The sequence below is a fragment of the Schistocerca gregaria genome, chromosome 4, assembly GCF_023897955.1.
Source record: "Schistocerca gregaria isolate iqSchGreg1 chromosome 4, iqSchGreg1.2, whole genome shotgun sequence".
Taxonomy (NCBI): Eukaryota; Metazoa; Arthropoda; class Insecta; order Orthoptera; family Acrididae; genus Schistocerca; species Schistocerca gregaria.
The window spans coordinates 649,508,589-649,528,199 of NC_064923.1; positions in this window are offsets into that span (position 1 = coordinate 649,508,589).

The following is a 19,611-nucleotide window of genomic DNA, read 5'->3' on the forward strand; positions in this document are numbered from 1 at the left end:
GGCGCCCTCTCCTTAACCGACAATTAGGCAGCCATTCGTTTTCTAGTACCTACACGTCGACTTCACCTCTATGAGATTGTTCCTGGCTGATTAAGCTCCTTCACCTTCAACCTTTATGTCCACTTTTCAAATCCACCAACGGAAAATGTCTTCAGGAGGTCTAGCAGTTGGCGAACATTCTGCTCTATTCTTCCTTTTGCTGATCAGCTCTATCTCCACGTTCTGCTGCTCACCCCAATGTAATTTTACTATTTTCGCATGCGGTTCGTCTTTAGGAATCCTTAGATCAGCAATTACAGGGAGACAATGCGATCTTCAGGCACACGAAGGCTTCAATTTTGATGGCAGTGTTGCTCTAGTAGTCACTAGCTGGCCCGCAATCGGATGAACTGTGTCCATTCTCTTTGACCGCGCATTTTTAGAGCATTAGCTGACACAGTGAATATAGTGTTCAGCACCCTGCCTCTTGTTCTGATTGTCAAAGAAAGGGCAGGTGTCTAGTGGATGAGAAAAAGCTGTTCACATAATGTAATACTTGGAAATCCGTCGAAAGTGTATTATGGATTTATGGCTTGAGAGATGGCGCTCTTCTACGGTTTAAATACAGGCAGATTGGTTCTCCTCAAATTTCAGGGAGAGACTCCAAAAGAAGGCAGGGGTGGCCGAGTGGTTCTAGGCGCATCAGTCCGGAACCGCGCAACCGCTACCGTCGCAAGTTCGAATCCTGCCTCGGGCATGGATGTGTGTGATGTCCTTAGGTTAGTTAGGTTTAAGTAGTTCTAAGTTCTAGGGGACTGATGACTTTATAATTTAAGTCCCATAGTGCTCAGAGCCATTTGAACCATTTTGAGACTCCAAATAACACGTTCAACCAACCGCTATTCTTATGCATTATCTGACAAGACATACTCCGTATACCGGTTATTTCTGTGGAATTCAGAGAACAGTGCAAACCTGCGCTGACTCCGGAACCATAGACATACCTGGGCACGTCCTGATGATGTTTCGAGTTTACGAGTCATTGATGGTTGAAAGGAGAGAGGGAGGGGTGGGGGGGGGGGGGGGGAGAACAGCAGCTTCAAGGCATTCCTGTGTACGAGACAGAAATAGTTGCAGTTTTCTCAGACAGCCAAACGAAAGCATACTAACCAGTTGATGTGTGCCTAGGGTGGGTTGATGTGACGGGCGTGAAGGAAGGACGACTCTGTATCAGGATGTGAATGTAGGGAACTGGGTCGAGGAAACTGTCAGCTTGTTTTCTTTTCCGAAGGTGAGTTATTTTCTGATCCGAACTCCAGTCTGAAAGACCGACTTTACCATCCGTGTTTAATTTACCTCACAGGTCGTCTAGTCAGTGTAGTCTCCTACTCAGGTAGTGAGGACTTGGGGGGGCAGATACAGCAAACCTCCTCACGGACCTAAGTACCCACTGGATTGAAATAGACTACCGACACTGTTTCACATGGGAAATACACGCACTGCAGAAGAGTAAACCGATTCCACAAAACTATAAATTTCTAAGCATTCATTCTTTTATTGAAACCGGACTCCCTTGTCTGTGAAGTAGATTACGGTTTGCAGACTTCACCAGTGAGCAACGACATCAGTAACCCTTGATATGTCACTTCACCTTACCTCTCAAACACATGTTGATCACCGTATTCTTCGTGTTATATTTGTGTCATTTGAATTTAAGAAATACTTTCGGACACGAAAAGGTTGTCAGACCATTAAAACTGTCCTGCATACATGTTTGTCATGCAAGATCATGAAAACTCCGAGAGCACAACAAGCTCCCCCACCTGCACATCGAGTGAGACCACCACAGATCATTACTGGCATTGGCTTGGCATGGCTTCTCCACATCCAGATTGGTATGACCAAGGGATAGTCCTATATAACGCTCGTCACTTGCTTAGCAACACACACAGTACATTTAGAACTCTTAGCCGCTATGAGCATCGAAACATTTATGTGCACGTACAGAGATTTTCTAGCAGGAATGGACTGTCGCAGCCCATAGGCACCTACAACGCTAAGATGTATCAGGTCACCAACGCAGAACTATATGAATTATGGAACTTACTGCCCATTTCAGAGACCCGTCTCCACCTTGCCAAAAATGTAAACGCTTGGAAATTCATCCCCCGACGGTGGCTTTGGTGGGTAGGATGGTGGGCACCGTCAAGCAGTACTTACTGAAAATGTTGAGACAATGAAGACTAACTGAAGAACAGCTTGTAAAAACTATTCAATAGCCTAGATCGCATAAATTTTGTATATTTAAGACAACCGTTTTCGACAAACTTTTCTCTCATCTTCAGGTCTTAAAAATCTTTTGGTTGTGAAACGTTTTCATTTCATGTTGGACGTCTTGGCGTGAGGTCCAACGTAAAATGAACACGTTTCACAACAAAAAGATTTTTAAGACCTGAAGGTAACAGCAAAGTGTGCCTAAAATAGTTATCTTAAAAACATTTTATGCGATTTAAGCTGCTGGATTATTTTGCAATAAGAATAGATAGCTCCTTCAATTCTCTTAAAACGAGAAACATTAATGCAGAACAACTTTACATACCTTGGTCAGTTACAATACAAGGATGGTTTGATAAGTCAGATTAATCTCCATGAAAGAATGGAATAATTTCATTGCGCCATCATATTTGATAAGCCTGATTATCCAAGGACCGTTTAAAGAATTAAAACAACATGCAGCGCACACCCTTCGTTGTTGACAGCCATTTTAGTTGGTCAGCGTGTCAACTGCGACTAGAAATGGAGAAAGCCGAGGTTCGTGACGTTATTAAACATTTTCATTTGAAGGATGGGACTGCCGCACAAATCAAAACAGAATTTAATGATGTTCACGTGGACTATTCACCATTATTGAAGGCCATTTACTTTTAGATTAAGGAATTTAAACGTGGGTCGAACAAGCACCTGAGACGATGCGCGCTCGAGCCTTCTACTTGAGATCAACACAAAGGAAACCATCGACAGAATCCATCATATGGTAACGCAAGACCGCACAATAAAAACTTCTGAGACTGTAGGCATCTCAACTGAGAGAGTGCATGATATCCTGCGCCGACAACTGGCTGTGAAAAATCTGCGTGAAAGATTGATGCCGCGATTGCTCACAGTCGATCAAAATCGTGACCGGTATAACCTTACAACATCACGAATAATCGTAATCTGCAAGAATTTTGGGGCGATTTGTGACTGTTGATGAAACATAGATCCGTTATTTAACACCAGAGTCAAAGCAACAGTCCAAACAGTGGACAAAAACCGCTGAAAGTGCACCAAAGAGACGAAGATAATTTTGTCAAGTGGTAATGGTTTCCCACGCAATAATCATCTTAGTTTACTTCGAAAATGGCATAATCAAAATTGGACCTCATCATACTTCATTTTAGTATCGTTTTAAAACAGCATTCGCCGAAAAAGACTAAGTTTGAAACACAACAAAAGTGCTCTCTTACCAGGACAATGTACCAACCAACATATCTGCGATTACAATGGTGAAAATTCATGAATTGGGGTTTCAATTGGTTCCTCAGACACCGTATTTTCCAGACATAGCTCCAAGTGTCTTCTTCCTTTTTCGTACCTTGAAACTTTGGCTTGCTAGAAGAAGCATTCATCAAATAAGGAAGTGATAGTTGTAGTCTACGAGTCTTTTGGAGAGTTTGGCAGAAAAGAGAAACGAAAAAGCTGGAGGATCACTAGATCTCCCTCAGAGGAGACTATGTCGGGAAGTGTGGTGAGATGGTTAAGAAAAACAATATTTCTTGGTTTTTACAAGACTTACACTCGAGGTCCAACTCTCCTGGGTATGACGTAGAACCTCTGACACCAGCCCACTTTTTGGTCGGTGAAGGTCTACTAATTGTGTCCACAGGACCCGAAGCTATTGTCATGCACAATCTGACCAAAGAATTCAAACTACGACAGAAGCTAACAGGCAACTCTCGGAAAAAATCGAATCAGCAATATGTCATTGAATTTAGAAGCTTCCACGAAGTTAGGAGCACGTTTGAGAGATGTTAGGTGCACGTTTAACCTGACTTTGATTCAAGTGGATGACATGTATGGAGTAAATGGAAAATGAGAAGATGTATTGAGGGGAGAGACGGTAATAATGTGTACTTTGGGTAGCAAGTCTGGTTCAGCTGTTTACACCCACTGGAAGTTGACCAGTGTGGGAAAGAGGTGGGAAAATAAGGTAGACAAATACATTTATATGTTTGATTTGATATAATGCCGATATCTATGTTTTACTTATTGTAAACTCCCTGTAATACAAGTTCTGTGATTGCAAAAGAGAAAAATATTATACTGAAAATCTGTCTACCCCTGACATCAAAACATGTCTTGTTATGGAGGTAAGGAAGGGAGGGAGTGAAACGTGGTAAGGGCATACAGCCAGTTCCTCTCGAATAGTACCAAGGGGCTGCCGACCTTAACATCTCCGCACGTGGGACGGGTCAACATCAACAGTGTCACGTGCTCTCGCTTCATGAGGCTGTGGGGAGGTTCGGAATTTAATACAGCATATTGGCGCAAAGACTGTTCAAGAACTTTGAGACACCAGCTCTCCTTCTCTTGCTGACCAAATACTGGCAGATAAAATTTACCATGATCGGGATTCGAATCGGCGTGCTTCCGAATCTAGCGCCACAGCACAAGTTTGGGTTATCGACTTCTGCTGTGGAGGCGGGACACACGTGATGGAATGGGAAATACTTCAGTTCACCATTGAATTTTTTCCCTATCCATGAGGTTCTTAAAGCTAATACTAGAAGGAAACTGGACGTATAACACGCTAGACTCTGAGAGTGGTTAAAGTTACTCAAAAAATTGACAATACTTGTCACATCTTCCATATATTTTTCTAATAACTACAAGTTTCTTTCTTTTTTCCTATTGTTATTTCCATTCCCCCCCCTCTCCATTTTTATTATAATTAGTTCACTTTTATTATTCTTACTATACAAATTCTGCTCGAACAGGCCATCAAGGCCCAAGGGTACCAACCGGCCACCGTGTCATCTTCAGTCCACAGGCGTCACTGGATGCGGATAAGGAGGGGCATGTGGTCACCACACCGCTCTCCCGACCTATGTTAGTTTACGAGACTGGAGCTGCTACTTCTCAGTCAAGTAGCTCCTCAGCTTGCCTCACAAGAGCTGAGTGCACTGCGCTGCCTACAGCGCTCGGCAGACTGGATGGTTACCCATCCAAGTACCAGCCAAGCCCGACTGCGCTTAACTTCGGTAATCTGAGAGGAACCGGTGTTACCACTGCGGCAAGGCCGTTGGTTTTGTTACTATTATTATGAATTTTAAAAACTGAAATACACAACCCCGTGTCTGCCAGACACACCGCCATACACTGAGAGGGCGCCACAGAGCATGGCCAGCCTCCAGAAGTGTGCAACATGGTCACTGCCAGATGACATAGAGGGCGCGCAAAACGTGGACTATGTTGTGCTTATTCCGAACGTCACGCAAATAGTTCCCAAGCGGACATCAATTCCACAAACGTGGGTATAAGCGGTTGCACGACTTTACTTACAGAAAGGAAATCAACTAGGATATACACGTGTACAGAATGTAGGAGTCATCGATGTAACGCCTTAGCACAGATATAAAACACCTCGCTCCCATGCAAGACTCAATACAAGAAATAGGAAATATACAGGAATGAATAAACAACAGCATGAGGGGAAATTTATAGACAGACCTAAAGCCTTAATACTGCCACTTAGAAAGTACAGACCATAGAAGTGATGGGACTTTAAAAAAGGTCCACTTTTTGTAACCAACGACAATCTCTTACTTTAGATGTACATGGATATCCGCACGATATTTCAGTTTAATAAGAGCGATTCAGCTTAACAGATTTTGACAATGTGTAATGCCTGATGGCTGGTAATGGCTGAACAAAATAATTTTGTATTGATCTGAAGATGGCTCGTCAATGAGCTGATACTTGTTATCAAATAAGATAGCTTTGCAATCTTGAACTAGGATTGTTAATCTTTACGTTTTAAATGTTCTTGTTTCACCTTTTTTGCTTCTTTAGCAGTCAAAATCGGGTTTTACAATGAGGGTATTAAAACATTTTCATATTGCGTAATGTGACTACTTCGATGTTTTATTTTCACACATGATCTTCCTTTAGCGGATGATTTAAGATCGAAAATACTTCGTTTCGGATTAATAAGACCATAAGAAGAAGACGATCTATGATTTTCGTCTCAGCGGAATCAAGCTCACACGGGACAGTGGGATCGTACGGTTCGATCTTGCATTCTTTGAACCCATTAACTACATTAACATCTACACCTGCTTTGATATAATCTGCACTCAATAGGTGACGTGCTCGTCAATTTGACTCGGTTTGAATTTTGGAGTAGGATTAACGAGCATAAGAAACGGAATGAACAGGGACTGTTAAACGCACATTCTATGTTTATTAGTTGTTCATTAAGAGGTTATGCTGTATTTGTTGAAAGCTATGACGCACCAGTCAATGAACAGGACAGTTACGTAACGCATAGTAAACAAACTGCAGCGGTTTCACTGCGTCAGTTTTTAGTATCGTACAGTACGAAGCTCTGGCAGTATCTGTTGATAATGTTAATTAGAAGTAAGGACGTAGTGACACTAACTCGCTCATCAACTTGCCCCGCTCTCCCTTGCATGCTTAATTCCGGAGACTGACCTAGTATGAAACTCATATTACCGTGATACCTCTTGTTGCTTTATTAGATTCAAGAAAGACAGTCCATTAACGTTTGCTTCGCAGCGGTATCCTCTCGATAGTGGCAGGCTGCACAAAACCGATTCATGAATTGCAGTCTACTGCTGACGCAAGCCAACTTAGAAACCATTATATTTATTCTCTATTGGTCTGCCATTTACGATGTGTATTTGTTGCCTGACGTTGTAGTTACTCACGGTGCCCAAGGAAAGGTAACATGATTTAATGTAGCAGGATACTCGTTTACACAGGTGCACATTGGAGCGTAGGCAGAGTCTGCGTCGAAATATTGCCGTCATCGGTTACTTGGTTCTGTATCAGAATAACAGTTCCATTGTGGGTGAATATGATATAGCAGTTATGAATGTTTTGAGTGTATTTCCACAACAAGTTTCCCGCACTCCATACTCAGTGCCTCGTCATCGTTGTGGTTTCGAAGTTCCGCGTTCGTGTGTGTCACTGCTCGGATGTAGTCTGATTTACAGCCTGCGGTGGCAGCTACGACGCGATGTAAATTTCAGCCTGAGTCGCCCGCAAAGGTCACCTCAGCTGGCACCAGCTACGGCCGAGCACTTCCGCAACGCACAATCACCTCCAGCCTCTCATAAAAACTGCAACCCGGTCTGGCACTCAAGCGAACTCAATAAAGGTGTCTTTTTTTCCTTTGGCGTATTCGCTTTCGGCAACTCACTACGCTAGCCGGATACATTATGTCTCTATGTTGCATCCATGGAAGTGTCGGTCGTTACTTTCCAAGATGGTGGAAGCCTGTCGGGCAATTTCAACGTAAACACCTGTTTACAAGACATAGATAGTTATTTTGATATGCAGTCTTTCTGAAAAAAACAGGGCAACACAAAAATATTGACCAATGAATTAATGCAGTGTTAAACGCATTTCCCTTGTTTAGTCTACAAACGAACATCGTATCTAACAAGATTTACACACACTGAAGTATTCCAGAGAAAAAGTTTTAAGAAATACGCATAGAAGTTTCTCATGGACTTTTTTTTAAATCCGTAATGTTTTTTGTACATCACATATACATCCAGCCTCAGTATGAGTTTTTAACATAGAAAAGTGTAACAGAATGAAACGGTTGAAATAAAAGGTAGTCTACAATTACAATTATAACTGAAATTAACAGTTGCATTGGTTTACCTGCAATTAAGTTCATGACCTAAGAGAAGTAAAATAACTACATTAATACAAAAGGACGATTAATAACAAAAAGAATGCTCATTAATTTACTATACTGTCATGTAAAATGTCTTCCTGTAATTCTGTTTGTTCTTTTGCCATAAAATCTTATAGGGGTCAACAAACTTTTAAGTGTTTGAATGTTCGTTGGTAATTTAATAGTGGAGGCCATCACACGCTGCAACAGTATAAATTTTTCTAAATATCTTCTGTGGCAGCTGATGTAAAGTGCTTAATTTATTCCTCGCTGTCACATTAACTAGAAGAAGGTAAAGATGTTGGCGGAAATCCTGTGATTAAATCGAAGGCGTGCCATTATCGCTATAAAGTTTCTGCTACAATTTTGGGAGGTCTACCAAGGACGTCACGGAAGAATATATACCACTGCGGTATAGTGTCTCCCTTCGATAAAACCGAAGCCCTTTTCGTTCCATAGGGCCTTAATTCTAGTCTTTATTGCATGGAGGGGATCGTGAGGTGGCCCTTCATCATATTTCACGAAACCAGTCCACAAGTCTTCTTTTTATAGAGCGTATACTTCTTCTTTTATCTTTGTTCCACTGCATGCCTTCATGCAGAACTCAAGGGTAATCTTGTTTAGGCGGCTAAGATCCTGAAAGGGTTCTATAATACGATAGATGAATAGCAGATAAATTTCTGTGTTATTGACATCGTAGCATTTTAAAGGCATCATTGGCCAGTTTGAAGTCCTTTTGGGTACTTAGGTGCCTCTAAGTTCTGCAGTGAATACGGACGCTGCTTCAAGGGCAAATTGTAAGTGGTGACTACACTTTCTGACAAGTCCGAAAGAATAGACACGTTCGCTGCCAGTGGGCATTCACTTAAATCAATGCGGAATGTTGAAAATTTGTGCCATACCGGCATTCGAACCTGGATCTCCTTCTCACTAGGCACATACTCTGACCACTGCACCATCAGGACACGTTGGTCATCGCAACTGCACGGACTGTGCCAGCAGGCCTCCGTCAGAAATAAATGATCAATTTATCCACACACTACTGATATAATGCCCCTGGCCCACTATACTCATTACTCGCGGCATTTCACCGATTCCCGTAAGGGTTCGAGAGTAGTGTGCATCCACACAGAAGTTTATCATTGGCCGTTCTCGACTTTATTATACCCGCCAGGGTAGCCGAGAGTGCCGGCACTGTAGCTCAGCGTGTTCGGTCAGAGGGTTTGCTGCCCTACGTAATAAAAAAAACCTGAGTTAATTTTAAAATTTTTAGGCGGTTTTCCACATCTTACTAGGTGAATACTGGGCTGGCCCCACGTCCCGCCTCAGTTACATGACCCGCGGACATTTGAAACACATTCACACTATTTCACGATTTACACTAGACGCAGCCATCTGGGGTAACTAATTCCATCCCGGGGGGTATGCGGTGGCGGCAAGAAGGGCATCTGGCCACCCATTAAAATTATGCCAAATCCGTACTTAAACCTGCCGACACTGCGCACAATGCGGGATACCGGCAGTAGCGAAAGAAAGAAAGATCTCGACTTTGTTATGCATTACAGAAATTGGCGAAATGCCGAGAGTAATGAGGATAATGAGCAAGGGGCACTAGGGTAGTCCATGCAATTGCTATGACCACTGTGTCCGGATGGAGCAGTGGTCAGGGAATGTTCCTAATAAGCAGGACACCTGGGTTCGAATCCGGGTACAGCATAAATTTCCAATTCTCCCCATTCGTTTAAATCAATGCCAAATGGCTTCTGTCTTTTATTTCTTTGTGTCTTGACTGCTTCAAGGGAGTTTCAGTCCCGCCACACCGCCCCCCACCCCCCACCCAAGACTAGCTTAGCAAGCTATAAATGCTTTTCATACTCCGTCCCTGTATCGTTCCGTGTGAATCTGTCTTGAGAACGGCCATGCTGCTAAAATGTCTGTTAAGGTTTCCTACTCATTGTACGTTGAACGTCTGGAAGACGTGACTTAATATTCAGCGTCACTAAGGCGTTACTGTAGGACATACTGCAGCATCTTAGATTAGGAGAAGCTGCCTTGTATTGACATCGTAGTAATAGCCTCCTAAGAGGAAGAGTTTACTTTTAAACCAATACCTGTGTGTATAACGCACAATCATAAGATCTCTAATATTTGCTAATAAACACAAATGTAAGAAAAATATTCAGATGTGTGTGAATTCCTGTGGGAACAAACTGCTGAGGTCATCGGCCCCTAGACCTACACACTACTTAAACTAACTTATGCTAAGAACAACACACACACCCATGCACGAGGGAGGACTCGAACCTCCGGCGGGAGGGGCCGCTCAATCAGTGACACGGTGCCTCTAACCGCGCGGCCACTCGGAGAGGCCTAATGAGGAGGCATTTCAATAGGATTTTGACACGTATTTATTCCCTGTGTAGTTCTAACAGCATTTCATTTAGTCCCATAGAAAATTCTTTACCTTTTCCTGACGCTTAAAACGCGTGGTTCTTGTGTCCTCATCCAAATGAGATACAGCGGCACATTCAAGTGACGGACAGGCATATAGCTGACTCCAAGTTGTCTCTGTGCGTGATGAGGACATTATTAAATATCTCAGCATATAAATACCGCCTGCAACGTTACAACCCTCCAGTGCATTGGTATTGAACAACAGAAGGGATCTGGTTTCTGTGGACTAGTGGAGCCAATTACAGCGAGCGGAACGGCTGCAGTGAGCCGTAGCAGATACTGGAACAACGCCCAACTGGATGTCAGGCATGTTACGCATGTACGTACATGGAGCGTGCATGAAAGCAAGCGACACTTTACGGAGGTTAAATGGGACGAGTTGGACGCCAAGATTGACCACTAAACCACTGCTACGAATCCGAGGACAGTTACGTATTAACAGGAATGGCAATACGCTATCTGATCAGAAGTATTCCGACATCTTTATGAAATGCAGAATTGACTACTAGATGTCATGAGGGGCAGACCTGCCAGTATAAAAGGAAACGAAGAGTACTGTGTTGTCAGTAGAAAAGCATAACAACAGAACGGGTCTTTCAGAAGAGCTCCGTAACTTCGACCGAGGACTACTTCAATGGATATTACCCCAGTAACAAATGCATCACACATATTTCAGTTCTTCTAAAGCAGCCCAAGCCGACTTTTGGTGATGCGATTGTGAAGTGGATATGCGAAAGAACAATTCCAACTGAATCAAGACCAGGCAGATCTCTTGTACCGAATGATGGGGAGCGTCGAGCATTACGGAGGAGGGTTTTAAGAAATCGCACTAAATCAGCAGAAGGAATCACGAGGAAGGTCCAAAGGGCTACCTGCAGTCCAGCTGGGGGGATTGTTGGGGTCGGAAGTTAAAAGGAATGGGCTGGAATGGTCGAGTAGCTCCTCGTAAGTCACACATTGCTATAGTGAGGGCTATGCGACGCTTGAGCTGGTGTAATAAAGCACACCAGTGGGTGGTTGGAAACGGGTGTTTTGTAGTGATGATTTACGCTGTATCCTTTGGCAGTCCCATGCACAGGTTTGGCGTTGGCGAATTCCTGGAGGTTATTACCTGCTATCATGTGTAGTGCCAACAGTGAAGAACGCAGAAAGTGTTTTTCTTGGCTGGTGTGTGGTCCCCTTCTTGCGCTTAAGAAAACATCAAATGCGGAAGGATATGGCCACATATCAGTACAGTAAAGAAACAGCACGGAGACGATGACTGTATCAGCGTAGTAGTGGACTCTCTCATGAAGCAGCATCTTTGATGTAGTGGTTTTTGGACAGTTACATAGCTGAAGAGGACTAGCCTGCCCAGAGTTGAAACCTGAACCCAATGGAACACCTTTCGGATGAACTGTAAAGTCGAATTCACTCCGACCACAGCGTCCAAAATCACTGCCTGCTCTGGTTTCTGTAGTTGAGGAAGAACGGATTGCCATTCGTCCACGGGCATTGAGACAGCTCACTGAATGTGTCCCCAGAGTTCAAGCAGTCATAAAGATGGAGGGTGGACTCGCCTCATATTAATGGTTACTGACAGATCTAGACACTTCAGTTCATATGTTGAGCATGGAAAGTTAACTAAACAAGGTTACATATAATCAGCGAGAGGCTGGCTGTCTTATCTCATTACAAAATTTACATGAAAACCAAGAATTAAACTACATTAAGAGTGAAAACGTGCGTGAATGCCGTCATTTGGGTGGCTCGGCTTCTTACTGATTTCTTCTGTTCTAGTGCACAGTGACTTTTTTGGGCGCATCTCGGATGAAGGGACAAACCTGTAAGCCTTCTTGGTGTAACTGGTATCTGATTAGAACTTCGTTACAACAGAGTGATCCAATATTCGGTTTCCAACCATGATTATACAACGTATTTAAGGCGTAGTTATGTATTCACCTGCCTTCAAGGTTTAGAATAATTTCTATTTGTATCAGCAGCGTACAGCAAGTTGCTGTAAGTAGTCACATTTCACCTGGAGAAATTATCGGTATCGAGGTGTTTGTTTCTGGTAGAAGTAAAGTAAATTTAATCATTTTCACTAAATATTATTATCTGCATTTTAAAACTCACTTTGTGACCCTTTATTTATTACTTGTATTATATACTGCTGTTACACTTTAACCCCCGCCCCAGTGTGATGTATCTGCTGCACGTGCGGCAGAAACGAGTTGGAAGAGGAGGAGGAGATTAGTGTTTAACGTCCCGTCGACAACGCGGTCATTAGAGACGGAGCGCAAGCTCGGGTGAGGGAAGGATGGGGAAGAAAATCGGCAGTGCCCTTTCAAAGGAACCATCCCGGCATTTGCCTGAAGCGATTTAGGGAAATCACGGAAAACCTAAATCACGAGTTGTAAGAGGCAATTTTGTTTGGCTTCTACGCTCGATTGGAAGATACCATACAGAGTTCACTTGAAAGGATGGAATCAAACACTGAAGGAACCATGTTAAGTATTACACAGCTTTTATGGTGTGCGCCAGCCGAGGTGGCCGAGCGGTTCTAGGCGCTCCAGTCTGGAACCGCGCGGTCGCTATGGTCCTTAGGTTAGTTAGGTTTAAGTAGTTCTAATATCTAGGGGACTGATGACCTCAGAAGTTAAGTCCCATAGTGCTCAGAGCCATTTTTTATGGTGTGCTATGAAAATTAAATTTTTAGAGCTGGCATCAGTCCCAAAAAAAGGCATTACTTCGTGCTACGTGCATGTTACCATTAGCTAAAACGTGTAGCTACGCGTCTCGAGCTTCAGCTAATCGTCAGGCTATAATTTAAATTGTCAAAATAAAAAAAGAAGACTAAGGGTCTAGAATAATAATTCTCATTCAGGTAGGTAGTGAGGTTGCGAAACTAATAACTTAAGCATCTATGCTGTGGCGCTGTTGTCTGGCGTGGTAGGATACGCACCTGCTTCGCACAACAACTTTCATTCAATGATGACAAGTGTAATGTGCTGCGAATACATAGAAAGATCGATCCCTTATCATTTAGCAACAAAATAGCTGGTCAGCAACTGGAAGCAGTCAATTCCATAAATTATCTGGGAGTAGGCATTAGGAGTGATTTAATATGGAATGATCATATAAAGTTGATCGTAGGTAAAGCAGATGCCAAACTGAGATTCATTGGAAGAATCCTAAGGAAATGCAATCCGAAAACAAAGGAAGTAGGTTACAGTACGCTTGTTCGCCCACTGGTTGAATACTGCTCAGCAGTTTGGGATCCGTACCAGATAGGGTTGATAGAAGAGATAGAGAAGATCCAACGGAGAGCAGCGCGCGTCGTTACAGGATCATTTAGTAATCGCGAAAGCGTTACGGAGATGATAAACTCCAGTGGAAGACTCTGCAGGAGAGACGCTCAGTGGCTCGGAACGGGCTTTTGTTAAAGTTTCGAGAACATACCTTCACTGAAGAGTCAAGCAGTATATTGCTCCCTCCTACGTATATCTCGCGAAGAGACCATGAGGATAAAATCAGAGAGATTAGAGCCCACACAGAGGCATACCGACAATCCTTCTTTCCGCGAACAATACGAGACTGGAATAGAAGGGAGAACCGATAGAGGTACTCAGGGTACCCTCCGCCACACACCGTCAGGTGGCTTGCGGTGTATGGATGTAGATGTAGATGTAGATGAGCTGAACGTTACGACCACTGCCCAGTACGAGACTGAATGTCATCGCCACGTGGTAATGTTAGAGCACGTGACGCGAAAAGGAAAGCATGTAAGCAGAGCAAGTCAAATGGGGAGTCAGCTAGCGACGCTATAGGCCGCAAATGAGCATATCCACAAACATAAGCGACTCTGAGAAGTCACAGACTGTTATTGTCCGGCGCCTGGGAATGAGCATTTTGGAAATGCCAAAGCTGTTTGGCTGTTCGTATGCTATTGTAGTGAGCAATGAAGAAGGTCACTTGCAATAGTGACCGAAACGTCGGCAGTTTCACATATTGACAATGCGATCAGAAACCCAGAAAATTTTTATTGATTGTGACAATGGCCGTGGAAGCCTACGTTCATATGGAAAAGTTGTTGAAGGGCGCTGAAACCACTAGTAGGCGACAGGGTATCTAACGTACACAGCTCATCACAGGACGTGGAATTCGGGTGCTTGTTCGCTCCGTAAGTTAGGTAAGAGGAAATCTGTGTCAGATCTACGAAAGGGAACAACGCTAGTGCGGGAAAGAGTGTTAGGGAGAACACAATTCAGCGCACGTTGTTGAACATAGGGCTCCGTAGCAGACAACTCATATGTGCTTACATTTAGAATTCTGGATGGCAACAAGTCAGAAACTTGAAACGATTCAAGAAAATTGTAAAAACCGTCCAAGTTTCACAGAATTATTTCGCTACATGTAACACAGTAGGTCGTTTTGTCAATAATACACACATCAAAAAAAGTTTTGCATCACCTCGGTTCCCAGAGTTTCGGAACCTGTACAGAAAATTGGAATAGGATCCACATAAGCATTATTTCCGCCCTTTTTATTGCTCATGATTCCACACATAGCGTGTTGCACCACCATACAGCGAGACCTTCAGAGGTGGTGGTCCAGATTGCTCTATACATCGGCACCTCTAATACTCAGTAGCCCTTACTCTTGCATTGATGCATGTCTGTATTCGTCGTAGCATACTATCCACAAATTCATCGAGGCACTATTGGTCCAGATTGTTCCACTCCTAAACGGTGACTTGCCGTAGATACCTCAGCGTGGTTGGTGGGTCACGTCGTTCATAAACAGCCCTTTTCAATCTATCCCAGGCATGTTCGATAGGGTTCATGCCGGCCACTCTAGTCGAGAGATGTCGTTATTCTGAAGGAAATCATTCACATGATGTGCACAATGGGGGCAAGAATTGTCGTCCATGAAGACGAATGCCTCGACAATATGCTACCGATATGGTTGCACTATTGGTCGGAGGATAGCATTCACGTGTCGTACAGCCGTTACGGCGCCTTCCATGAGCACCTGAGCAGTACGTCGGCCCTACATAATGCCACCCCAAAACAGCAGGGAACCTCCAACTTGCTGCACTCTCTGGACAGTGTGTCTAAGGCGTTGAGCCTGACCGGGTTGCCTCCAAACACGTCTCCGAAGGCATATGCGGCACTCATCAGTAAAGAGAGCATAATGCCAATCCTGAACGGTCCATTCGGCGTGTTGTTGGGCCCATCAGTGCCGTGCTGCATGGTGTCGTGGTTGTAAAGATGGACCTCGCAACGGACGTCGGGAATGAAGTTGCGCATCATGCAGCGTGTTGCTCACAGTTTGAGTCGTGACACGACGTCCAGTAGCTGCACGAAAAGCATTATTCAACACGGTGGCTTTGCTGTCAGGTTTCCTCCGAGCCATAATCCGTAGGTAGCGGTCGTCCACTGCAGTTGTAGCCCTTGGGCGGACTGAGAGAGGCATGGCATCGACAATTCCTGTCTCTCTGTATCTCCTCCATGTCCGAACAACATCGCTTTGGTTCACTCCGAGACGCCTGGACACTTTTCTTGTTGAGAATCCTTCCTGGCATAAAGTAACAATGCGGACGCGATCGAACCGCGGTATTGACCGTCTAGGCGTGGTTGAACTACAGACAACATGTGCCGTGTACCTCCTTCCTGGTGGAATAACTGGAACTGATCGGCTGTCGTACCTTCTCCGTCTAATAGGAGCTGCTCCTTGGGCGGTTTTAGTGGCATCTCTGAACAGTCAAAAGACTGTGTGATACAATATTCACAGTCAAAGTCTATCGTCAGGAGTTCTGGGAACCGGGGTGATGCAACTATTTTACGTCTACATGTTGCACTTAGCCACTTGCGCACACACACGTTCTATATCCAGCGCTCACAAGTAATGGATGTTGTTGCATGACATATGTTTTGAAAGTGGACTGGAAAGGTCCCAGACAAGTCATAAGCTAATAAAGACGAACTTCTGGGCTACTTTTACAATTTTCTTGGACTCATATGTGTCCTCATGATGACACAACGACATAGCCAGTTACTGTTTCAGTGAGCACGGTGTCATGGAGAGCGGAGAAGGATTTTTGGAAATTAGTCGCCTGTTCGCAAGGTACCACGTTTCTTCTAACAAAAGGTCGATGGTTCTGTCAGTATATGCCATCGTTTTAACAAACGACTGCTTCAAACATTCATCGCACCACGGATGCAGACTACGGGGCACACTCGCCTGGGCTCTTCTGGGCCAAGTGTTCGTAATCCAAGTCACGGTAACAGCTGTGGACTACTTGAGTATTACTGCGGACGATCTCTGTATCTTTATGCTTGATGTCTTCCCTGACGACGTTGCGTCTACCAGCAGTATAGCTGTCACCGTCACAAAGCCAGAATCTTGCTACACTGGTTACAAGAGTCTGATAAGAATTTCGTGCCCTGTTCACACACATCTCTTGCATATACCTCTCTGAACTTATTGAACTACCGATCTCTGTGACCGAGCGGTTCTAGGCGCTTCAGTCCGGAACCGCGCTGCTGCTACGGTTGCAGGTTCGAATCCTGCCTCGGGCATGGATGTGTGTGATGTCCTTAGGTTAGTTAAGTTTAAATAGTTCTAACTCTAGGGGATTGATGACCTCAAATGTTAAGTCTCATAATGCTTAGAACCATTTGAACTTATTGAACGCAAACCATGCATATCGCAACAATTTTACTGTCCAAAGTTTGATCAACATGATTTTAAGCAGGTGGTTTTACATTAGTTCATCAGTGTGTAACTATAATAGTTATTCAAGTAAGGATGGAAATGAGAATAATTACATAAACCCCTTGATTCAAAATGTGCACATGTCCTCTGATCCTGATCCACGCTGAACCTCTCGAGTTTACAGAAGCCTTACAGTTAGGGACATTGCGTCCCTCGTCTCGCACCACTCATGGAGGTTCACATTTTTTTTTTTTTTTTTTTTTTTTTTGCACAACATCGTACTGAAGGATATCGTGGACTGTGGGAAATCTGGAAGACGAGACAGTGGAAGTGTATGAAACGAGGTACTCCGGAAGAATGCTAAAATTTAAACGGGCTGGTAAGATAGGAAACGAAGTTATTCACAGGATCGACAAAGAGAGGGGTATGAGGAATACGCCGAGTAGTGGAAGAAACAGGATGATGGGACATACGTTAAAGACACTATCGACAGGGAGAAGGGTATAAAGAAAACTCTGACTAGAATATGTTAACACAGGGAATAACTTTCGTGGTGCTTAAGGAATTTGTAGAGGGCCAAAACCACCGAGGAAGACAGCTAAAGAATATATCCAAGAAGTAAATGAGAGCATAGTTTATAAGTGCTATTGTGATATGAAGAATTTTGCATAAGAGAGGAAGCCGTGTCAGGATGCATCACACCAGTCGGAACATTGACGAAAAGATATCTTTCTAGCTCATAAACTACAAAACGTACTTGTTGGGAACAAGTTATGATAAAATTTTAGTGTTTCCAGCGCTTTTGAAACTCAAAGACAAATAATAAACACTCCCTCGACAATTGATAGAACGCTGCAAACCACAACTTCTTTTGTTTCCTAACCTAAACCTACACACCACAAAAGTAGACTGATTCTGATGCAGACTGATATACACTTTTGACTTAACTGTGTCATTGTTATTTTCTGTTTCTTTAGTTAGAAAACAAGTTAGACATTTTTACTAAAACAGATGTCAACGTATGGATCCTGAAAGATAGATACTTCGTTTGATTTAAACAACGAGATTTCAGTTGCTATGAATACATCAAAATAAACCTCTCACAGTATATTTCATTCAGATAGGAAAATATCTTAAAATGTCCTGTTGCAGCAGCATCAATGAATCCAAATGTTGTACTCTAGATGAAGAGAGTGCAATTCACCACACAAGATAAGTATTAAGTATTTAAGGTGCTAACGTGAATTTGGTTCTGTATCAATAGTCAGTATGCCAGGATGTGTCATGTGGTCTATTGATCATTACTTAGCTACTACACTATGACAATCGTCGACAACTGAACACTGAGCTCCCTAATGACATTTTGTCTCATTGTATTAAGCCTAATAAATTGCAGGAAATTTCTATGTTTGTCATTCTGAATATAATTTTAGCGGTAATTTCTGAGCACAAATCCGCACTCTGATTTATCTGTACAGCAGTTGGCGACTGAACTCTAGTCCTATCTTCACACAAACAGAAGAGAAAAATACGTTGTTCTGCAAGCTGTGCTTCGTGCGCTCAGCGCGGTAGCAACTGCTTATGCAACGGCAGCAGAGGAATAAAACTTGTGAGACTTTAACATCCCAAGATGCCGACTTTGAGAAAGTGATACGGGGTTATAGCAACATTGCTGTAAGTTCAACAACATATCAAAGCGGCGCTCACAAATGTCAGTACTGGAGTCTAAAGGTAACTGCCCACTCGTTTGTAAGCATATACTTGTAGTAAGAAGGAATAGCGTAATTCAAAATACAGAGTGCAGCCGTTAAAAATAGTTTTTACTAGGCAGTTTAGAGCACATGATTCTTCAGTTGTGACGGTTTGTGAGCTCTGACATTTCAATTAACTGCTTACTTCACTCGATATCCCGCCTTCTGAGAATGTGACAACACAGTAAGACGAACAAATGTTATGTTTTATATGAGAGCGAATAACTGACTAAATCACTGTGTGAGTACTGTTGATAATTGAGCATATAAATACATAGCGTGCACGAATAAAACATACATTTTTCAGTATGTGTACGCAGAAATGCAGATAAGGGACAGTTACGTACTTACTGAAGAGGAATCACAATGATTAATGTAATTAATATAATTTCTACAAAATGACTAGCTCCCTTTCAGCGTTACTTCAGCGGAATTTCCTAATAGTTTTTGACTGCCTGCTCATCAACTTATTCGCCATCGATTGGGAAAATTACGCTTCGTTTGGTTCTACCAGATGAAATTGTTTCGCAGCTTTAAGAAACACAATGGTTAGAAAAAGTGAGTACAATATTACACCACATGACTGATTCCAGTACGTCGAACTGTGTTGGGTGATAATTTGGACAAAAAAAGAAACGGCTCTATTCATGATTCAAAAAGTTGCAGAGTCAGTCCTACATTTCCTAAAAATATTTTAATATCGGTAATAACTGTACTTACGTCCACCTGGAACTATTCCAAGCATAAACACAATCTGAA